This window comes from Alligator sinensis, unplaced genomic scaffold (genome assembly GCF_000455745.1).
Source record: "Alligator sinensis unplaced genomic scaffold, ASM45574v1 scaffold267_1, whole genome shotgun sequence".
Classification (NCBI taxonomy): Eukaryota; Metazoa; Chordata; order Crocodylia; family Alligatoridae; genus Alligator; species Alligator sinensis.
In genome coordinates, this window is record NW_005842100.1 from 326,043 (window position 1) to 333,693 (window position 7,651).

A 7,651-nucleotide genomic window follows, 5' to 3' on the forward strand; every position below is an offset into this window, starting at 1 on the left:
AGACAAGCAGCAGCTGTGGAGAAACGTCGATGCAGGCTCAGCAGTTCTGCATCTGCCTGAGCCTGCGGATCGGTGAGCCCTGGGGGCGGGTCCTTGAAGAAGCAAGGGCTGCTCAAAGGGCAGCTGGGGAGAGAACCAGCTGCCCGGGAGGAGAGGAGCGGCATGCCGGCTGGGAGATGCTGGCGGTGAAGGCGGAACCAAGAGCAGGGGCGGGGGAATCGCCAGCATCAGCTGGGGAAGCCCGGCTGCAAGAACAGAGTCCAGGCTCTGGGAGCTGAAGATTAATGGAGGGCCAGGGCGGGGAGAAACAGTTCTTCCCCGCAACCATAAGCAAAGCCACAGCTGCACTGGAGAGTTCAGGTACCATGGTGGGGAAGGGTGACGAGTGATGGCAAAGCCCTGTGGGCAGCCTGAAGAGGGAGGAGCTCTATGGGGAAGTGACAAGTACCACCAGGTGGTGGGATCAGGAGTGATTAACTCCTAGGTAGCTGGTCCCTGGGAAAAGTACCCGGAGAGACGGATGAATTCCTCCCCCCATCCCAGGGGTGCAGAGGGGTCCTGGGAGCCAGAATCCCAGGCACCCCTCAGCAGATGCCGAACACCTTCTCTTTTAGTTAAGAATTTCCTAGGTTATAGTTACCCCAGGCCGGGGCAGGTTTAGTTACCCAAAAGTTGATCCGAAGACCAGGGATTGACTTGGGAGAGAGAGATGGTGGGGAAAGACCCAACCCCGATCGAGGTGGGTCACGTGGATGAGACGAGATCATCCCAGAGAAGATTACAGGGAGCAGCATTTTCCCATGCTGTGGGTGGGGTAAAAGGGAGGTTTGGAGCCCCACGAAGAAAGACCAGGGTCATGACCCCTTTGGGATCACCAACAGGAAACTGCCTCTCCATCATTCAACATCAAAGACGTGGCAGGTGACTAGGGGCAGTGCTTAAAACCATCTAGGTGGTCTCAGGGTACAGTCTCACCCTGACGTCGCTAGGGAAGAAGGCACCGACCAGAAAGGGGCCGAAGCCTTACAACACCTATCAACTTGTTACAACTTTCCAGGCATAGAATCTAATTATTGGAGGCTTGCTTTTGAATTTGCCCCCCTACCACAGTTGCAGCATGGAAAATCAAATCTGGGGTAGCCCCCTTGCCCTCTACCCAACTTTTTCCTCTGCAGCTTCTCCCCCCCCTCCCCCCCCCAGTCTCCCTGAGCACATGGAAGTGAGGGGTATATTTGAAAACAGACCTTGAAATAAGCATACCTATAATAATTTACATATAGTATCCATAGGCTTGGTTCATCCAGAATTGGTGCATTTTACCATTTTTCTTTTTTAAACTGGTACAAGTTTTAGTACAAGTACTCCATAAAACATTTTTAAGCAGCACTTTTTACCTACTTGGATATAGTATGACTTATGCATGATATTAGTCCAAACCCAAAAGGCTCATGATTTACCATACAGTTTATTGGGCTGGGCCTCTGCAGAGTCAACAGCATTTCAAGCCATGGTGGCCCCACAGCTCAGCACTGCTCGGGGGGTGTGTGTGTGTGTGTGTGTGTGTGTGTGTGTGTACTGCAGACCCTCTCCACCCCAGGATTCACGTGCTAATTAGCCCCCCACTCATGACTGGAACCAAGTGTGCTTGTCCCAAGTCCTGGGATCCTCCCAAAATTTATAAGCTGATGAGGCACAAGGCAATCTGGTCCAGCTTTACCTTATGGGGGGTAGGGCCACACTAATCATGTGCAACAGGCTGAGAGAAGGGGTGAGGGGGATTTTGGGTAAACTGTTTGGAGCCCTGTTTTAAATGTTTGGCAAACATCACTAAGGCTGGTGAAGAAACAGGAATAATTGGAAATGGCAAAGGAGCAGCCCAGCTGTGGGAGTGGAGAAGTCACTGTATTTAATATAGTTGCTCACCATGGCTTGAAAAGAGTCAGCACTGAGGGGAACTGAATGCAATGGGCCATAACCTATATTTTTATTCAGATGGACTGCACTAATTTGTGCTCTCCCTCAGCATGTTTGCCAAAGATGAGCTATGTGTGTTTAAAGTAGTGCTCAGTGTTGATTGCATTTAATCAACTTCATAGTTGGTTTCCATTGCTAAGCACATTCTGCTTTTGGCACAAGTATAATGATAGATGGTGTATTTAATGAGGTTTCCTTGTATACAAATATAAAACCAAGGGCTTTTTTCCCCTTATATCACATATGAAGGACTTGAGAATTCTCAGATAGGCATAGAGAAAGATTGCTGTTTGAACCCAGCAGATCAAAATATAATTCAGAGAAGCCATGTGGCCATGAGGCCTGGGCTGAGACTCAGCAGATTTCAGTTATCAGCTCTGCTTAGCTGATAATTTGCTATGGAATCTTGGGCAGATTGCTTCATTTTCGCTCTTTTTAACTTTGTTCCAACCTGCTTTTGCTTGATTGTTTGTTACCCTTTCCTTCTAAAACGGTAAACTCCTCTGGGTTGGGACTGTTTCTCACTGCATGCAATGCATACTGCAAACTCATCTAGTTAGCTTTTTGTCTTTTTGACTTGTCTTTACCAAACATTGGTTGAACAAAAATTCCTGCTTCACTAAAGCTAAGCAAAAAGTTCTTGACACTTTATTGCACCTTGCACCTGGACCACATTGCTGTTTATCCTGTGTAATGAAAGAGGTCATATAGATTCCAGATAGTATTGGAGTCTTCTCCCCCCACCAAAGTATGTTGTAAGTGTAGCCATGTTATTCCAGCTTTTACTGAGGCCATCTCCTGACTGAAGGCAGGACAGATATGCACCTTTATCTGCTGACTAACAGTTGAGAGAGAGCAGGCTGGCTTTTCCAGGAAGGAAGTTTCTGCTCTGGGCTTCCCAAGTTGAAAGCAGCATGAAAAACAGACACAATAATCCATGTGGCTGCAGTATAATGCAAGGGTAGGGCATGCTAGAAAGAAGGATGACAGTCTTCTGTGTGTACCAGCATGCTTTAAAAGGACTGAACTATTTGAGATATGTTACCTATGCCCCTCCTTTATTATTGGTTGTAAGCAAGATAGCCATCATCCTCTTCTGTGATTTGCCATTGTGAAATAGGCCAGCATTCCACTCAGGAGGAGACAGAAGAGGAAGTTTTTAACAAGTGTGTGGGTTTGTAAGCTGGCTGATCTGCAAAGTCAGCTGGCATGCTTAGTATTGCCAACCCCAAATGTTCAAAATCACTAGTTTCATCCTTTGTCACTTCCTTGCCACCCCCAGAAATCATGAAACTGACTTAACAATCATTATACTTAAAAACAAACAAAAAAAAAACAAACCCAAAACAAAACAACCCCCCCCCCACAAAAAAACCCAAACCAGTAAATTTATTTTTGCTTTCTGGTGCTGAGCCTTTAGGTTATGCTCATGTCAAGTTTTCAAGCTTTCCTTTACAACTGTGATACCTGGAATACTTGCTTACATTCTCACATAATCATTTAACCCAAGGCTTGAGGCTTCAAGAGATATCTATCATGAGATTCATGATTCAATCAGAAGACCTTACAGCTACAAAGCTTAAATTCTCATTGGAACAAAGGTGATTGCATTCTTTTTTTCAGAGTACATCCCTGAAAAATAATCTAGGCTGTAGCCTGTAGATCAGCCTTATGACACAAGGGTTCTATGCCATCAAAGAGTGGCAGGGTTTTTTCTTTCAGGGGCTCATTTTTGGGGCCCCTATATTTTTTAGCAAACAACCATACTAAAATATAACCATAATATAACAGGGGCCCCTGATCTGCCCGGAGCCACGTGCAATTGCACAGTTTGTTCTGCCCTAAGGCAGCTCCTGCTTCTTCACGACTAACTTGAGGTATGCCACAACCCAAAAGCAGATGTGAGCCTTGTCTTTCATTCTCTAAATTGAATGCCACAAAATACTCTCCTATATAAACAGCCTCCATTGTCTTTTTAGGTCTTTCACACATGATGTTTTTGTTTTTTTTTAGGAAAACTGTACCCATTTTGCTCATCCTCATGTCTAAAATATCATAGAAAGCTGGCACAAGTCTTCAGTCATGCTGAAAATAGCCTCTGGCCAAACCATAACTCCCTTCATGGCTCCACCATCTGAAAGATGTAATGTGGGTATGGACTCAAAGACATCTAGGAGAACAATCTGAAAGGAATTTTTTTCCCCTCAGGTTTGGGTCTAAATATTAAGTCTGCTTACAGGCATTACCCCCCACCCCCACCCCCCTCAAATGATGCTTTACTTTAAACTTGGGGCACCCCTGCGCCAAGCCCAGCCCATGCCCAGAAGAGGCATCACATTAGTTTGATTCAGCCCACCCAACATCTGTAGAGATCGGGTGTTTCAGTGGGGCTTTTATATAATAGCTGATTAAATCAGCTGCAACTAAAAGCACCCAAAAGCCCTGCTGAAGCACCCAATCTATACAGATGCCGTGGAGCTGGGTTGAACTAATACTCTGCCTCTTTTGGTAAAGCGCAGTCGTGGTTTTTCACATATGTCTGCAGCCTAAGTAACTAAGGGGAAACTATAATGATTCTTTACAACAGCAAAGATAAGTAAGTACTTACTAATAAAGATTATATTTATTTATCTTTTAATAAATCCTGTGTTGAGCCATCTGCGTCTACCAAGTGTTCATGTTGAGTGTTGTCGGTCTCTCAGGGCTCAGATCCCAGTCCAGTTGCGATTTATTTGAAAGACTCTCATTGACAAGGAATCTGATCAGGCCCTTGATACTCCTCCAATTTAATACCACAGCGTTGTTCTTAGTAGGAAAGGGCTGGGTGAATTTAGATACCACATGAACACATTTTACTTTTACAACTACCAACTGTAAAATTGAATAAAATTTCTTCAAAAACACAAAATTTTTAATAAAACTGGTTAATCCAGATCTTGTTTCTAACCTTCTTAAAATAATCTAACTTTAAGAAATGCTGCTACTTTAAAAGTCAATGCTTGCCAGCAGGGTCTAAAATTCAAACCTTTTGACTATACGCTGTTTTGAGCTTTTTTTTTCCCTGCATTTGTACAGTGTCTGCTCCTAGCTCCTGACTGGGTCTCCAAGGTGCCACCACAATGCAAATGATGATCTTGCAACCACTTCCACATTTTGCTTGCCCTCAACCGTGTGACTCGTCCCACCTCAGGATTTGGACTGTCTGGTGGGATGAATTGTATTTTTCTGTAAATTTGGCTGCAATTCTTCTTTCAGCTTTGTTATAGCTGCAGCAGATGACTGTGTTTTATCATGGTCACCTTGTCAATGTAAGGTCAGTTCAGCGTGACTCAGCTTAAGTTCAGGCTTCTGAATTATCACAACATGGCAGGCAGCCTTTTTCTGTTGTTGTTTGTTTTTTAATAGTTCATCTTTGTTCCCTCTCACTATGGTCACAGAGCTAATATTTCATATTACACAAGCATATCTACAGCACAATGCAGGGCTGTTTACAGAGGCTAATATATACCTCTCTTCCCTTCTCAGCAAGGCTAATCAGCCCAGGTCAGTGGTGCTCAACCCTTTTCTTTTCTTTTTTTATCTGGCAGTCTAGATGGACGGTGCTCAGTACCTCCATGGGCTGGATCTGGCTGCTGGACCCAATCCAATGCCTGGGGCAGGTGCAGTGGAGCCCCATATGGCTGCACTGAGGGTGTGGGGTGGGCAACCCAGCTGCAATTCAGACATGTGAGGGAAGGGGTATGGCCTGGTCTCAACCTGGCTCTGTGGGGGTAGGGAGCATAATCCTGGTCCAGTTTAGCCAGGTAGAGGGAAGGGGGGCATGCCCCAGCCTTACAGGGGAGAGAAGGGGGCATGGACTGGTCCTGAACCAGCTGTGCTGGGGGAGGGGGCACAGCCCAGCCCCAACCTGGCTGCTTGGACAGAAGGGGATGTGGCCCTGCTCTGATCTGGCTGTGTGGGAGGAGGGTTGCGCCACTGGTTCCCTGCCGCCAAATTTCCTGACCTGAGAGAGCCCTGCAGGCTAGATTCCAAGGGCTGCAGGTTGGGCACTGCTGGTCCAAGTAAAGGATTGCATTTCATGAAGTTATGCTATTTTTAGACATAAATTAGCTCATTTGGAGCTAGGTTGAATGTCTCTACACAGCACTGCATTATTCCTTACAGACATGCCTAAAATTCCAAGTATTGTACTTGTCTTTGAACCACAATGCTAAATAAAGCCTGCATAATATTGCCGTGAAACAGTCCAAGAAAGCAAAATTCTAGCTACAGCAAATCATGATATGGAACAATGATGTTTTCTCCAGATTGCTTTGTATCAGATTGATTATATGCAATATCTTTTATTGTATTCTTTCCTTGTTAAAAAATTAACTAGGTATCTCTTTGTAACTCTAGCTACCCTGCTTCCCATATTTTAGGACATAGAGCTCTTCCATTGACATTCACCGTTGTTCTAGATTTAAATGCAGTTTGAGCCGTGTATGATTTCGTTATGCTGACCATGGGCTCAATCCTACCAGGTATCGAATCAATTCCTAAAGATACAAAATCTGTTTCAGTGGGAGCAGAGGGAACTTGGGAGCTGCTCAGCACTATGCAGGATCTAGCTTTACATACTGCAGGCATAAGATGAGGAGACTCCAAAATTCAGATTGTGGAGGGGTTTGTCACTTACCAAGAGGCAATGGCTTCTGAAACAGACTGACTCATCCAGCTTCTAATGACTCACTTTATGCTCCACTTTTACTTGTTTGCTTTTTTTTTTTTTTTTTTTTTTTGATAAAAAAAATAAGACTTGTATTAGTAGCGGAGAAGCAGAGCTAGAGCCAAATTATGATCTTGAGTTACACCCTTTTAAGGGGAATAGATTTCTCTTTTAATTCTTCTTGTATTTCAATAGCACTAACTCTATAGTTAGGCCCCAATGCGCTAAGCCAGTGCTTAGCACGTTGGGGCCTAACTCTTCAACCTTTCAATCTTCAAAATCAATCTTTCAATCTTTTTATACTCAAAGCACTCCTCCATCATCTTCAAACTGAGCGGCACCCCATTTAAAAAAACTAGTCTATTTTAGTACAGTACTTCTTTGCCAGGGGGCTTGGGGTAGGGAAGCAGGGAGGGCATGAGCCTGCCCTTATCTGCTTATCTCCTCACACCTCCCTTATCCTTATACCTCCTGTGGTACCTCTCAACTGATTTTGTGGTGTGCCTTGGCACTCTGGCTGAGAATTACTATCTAGTACCTAGCATAGTCCTTGCCTCAGGCTGCATGTACATCTCGATTTGCTTGCAGTCTAAATAGCCAACAGGCAAAAGCAGGAAGGGAAACAGCAGCCTGGAGAAGTGACATGCCTTGGATTTAGGTCTGCTGACTCACTTGTGGTGCTCTGGCTGCTAGCCAGCATTGCCTGTCAGGGTGAGTTCAGTGGAACCTGTCTGGATTTATGCTTGTGTGACTGAGAGAATTTGCCTCAGACTTTTGCTTCTGTAATTGTGTGGGTTGGTAGATGCAATGGGATAAAACCTGAACCATTCACAAACCTTTTGAAGGGTATTTTCATATGCATGCAAGTTTTTATTTATCTAGTGGCACTACTTAAGGGGCATAGTCTCTTGCAATACCTCTTGGTTAGGTCCTACCTAGCTGCTTGGGTTTCATTGATTTCATTTTGCT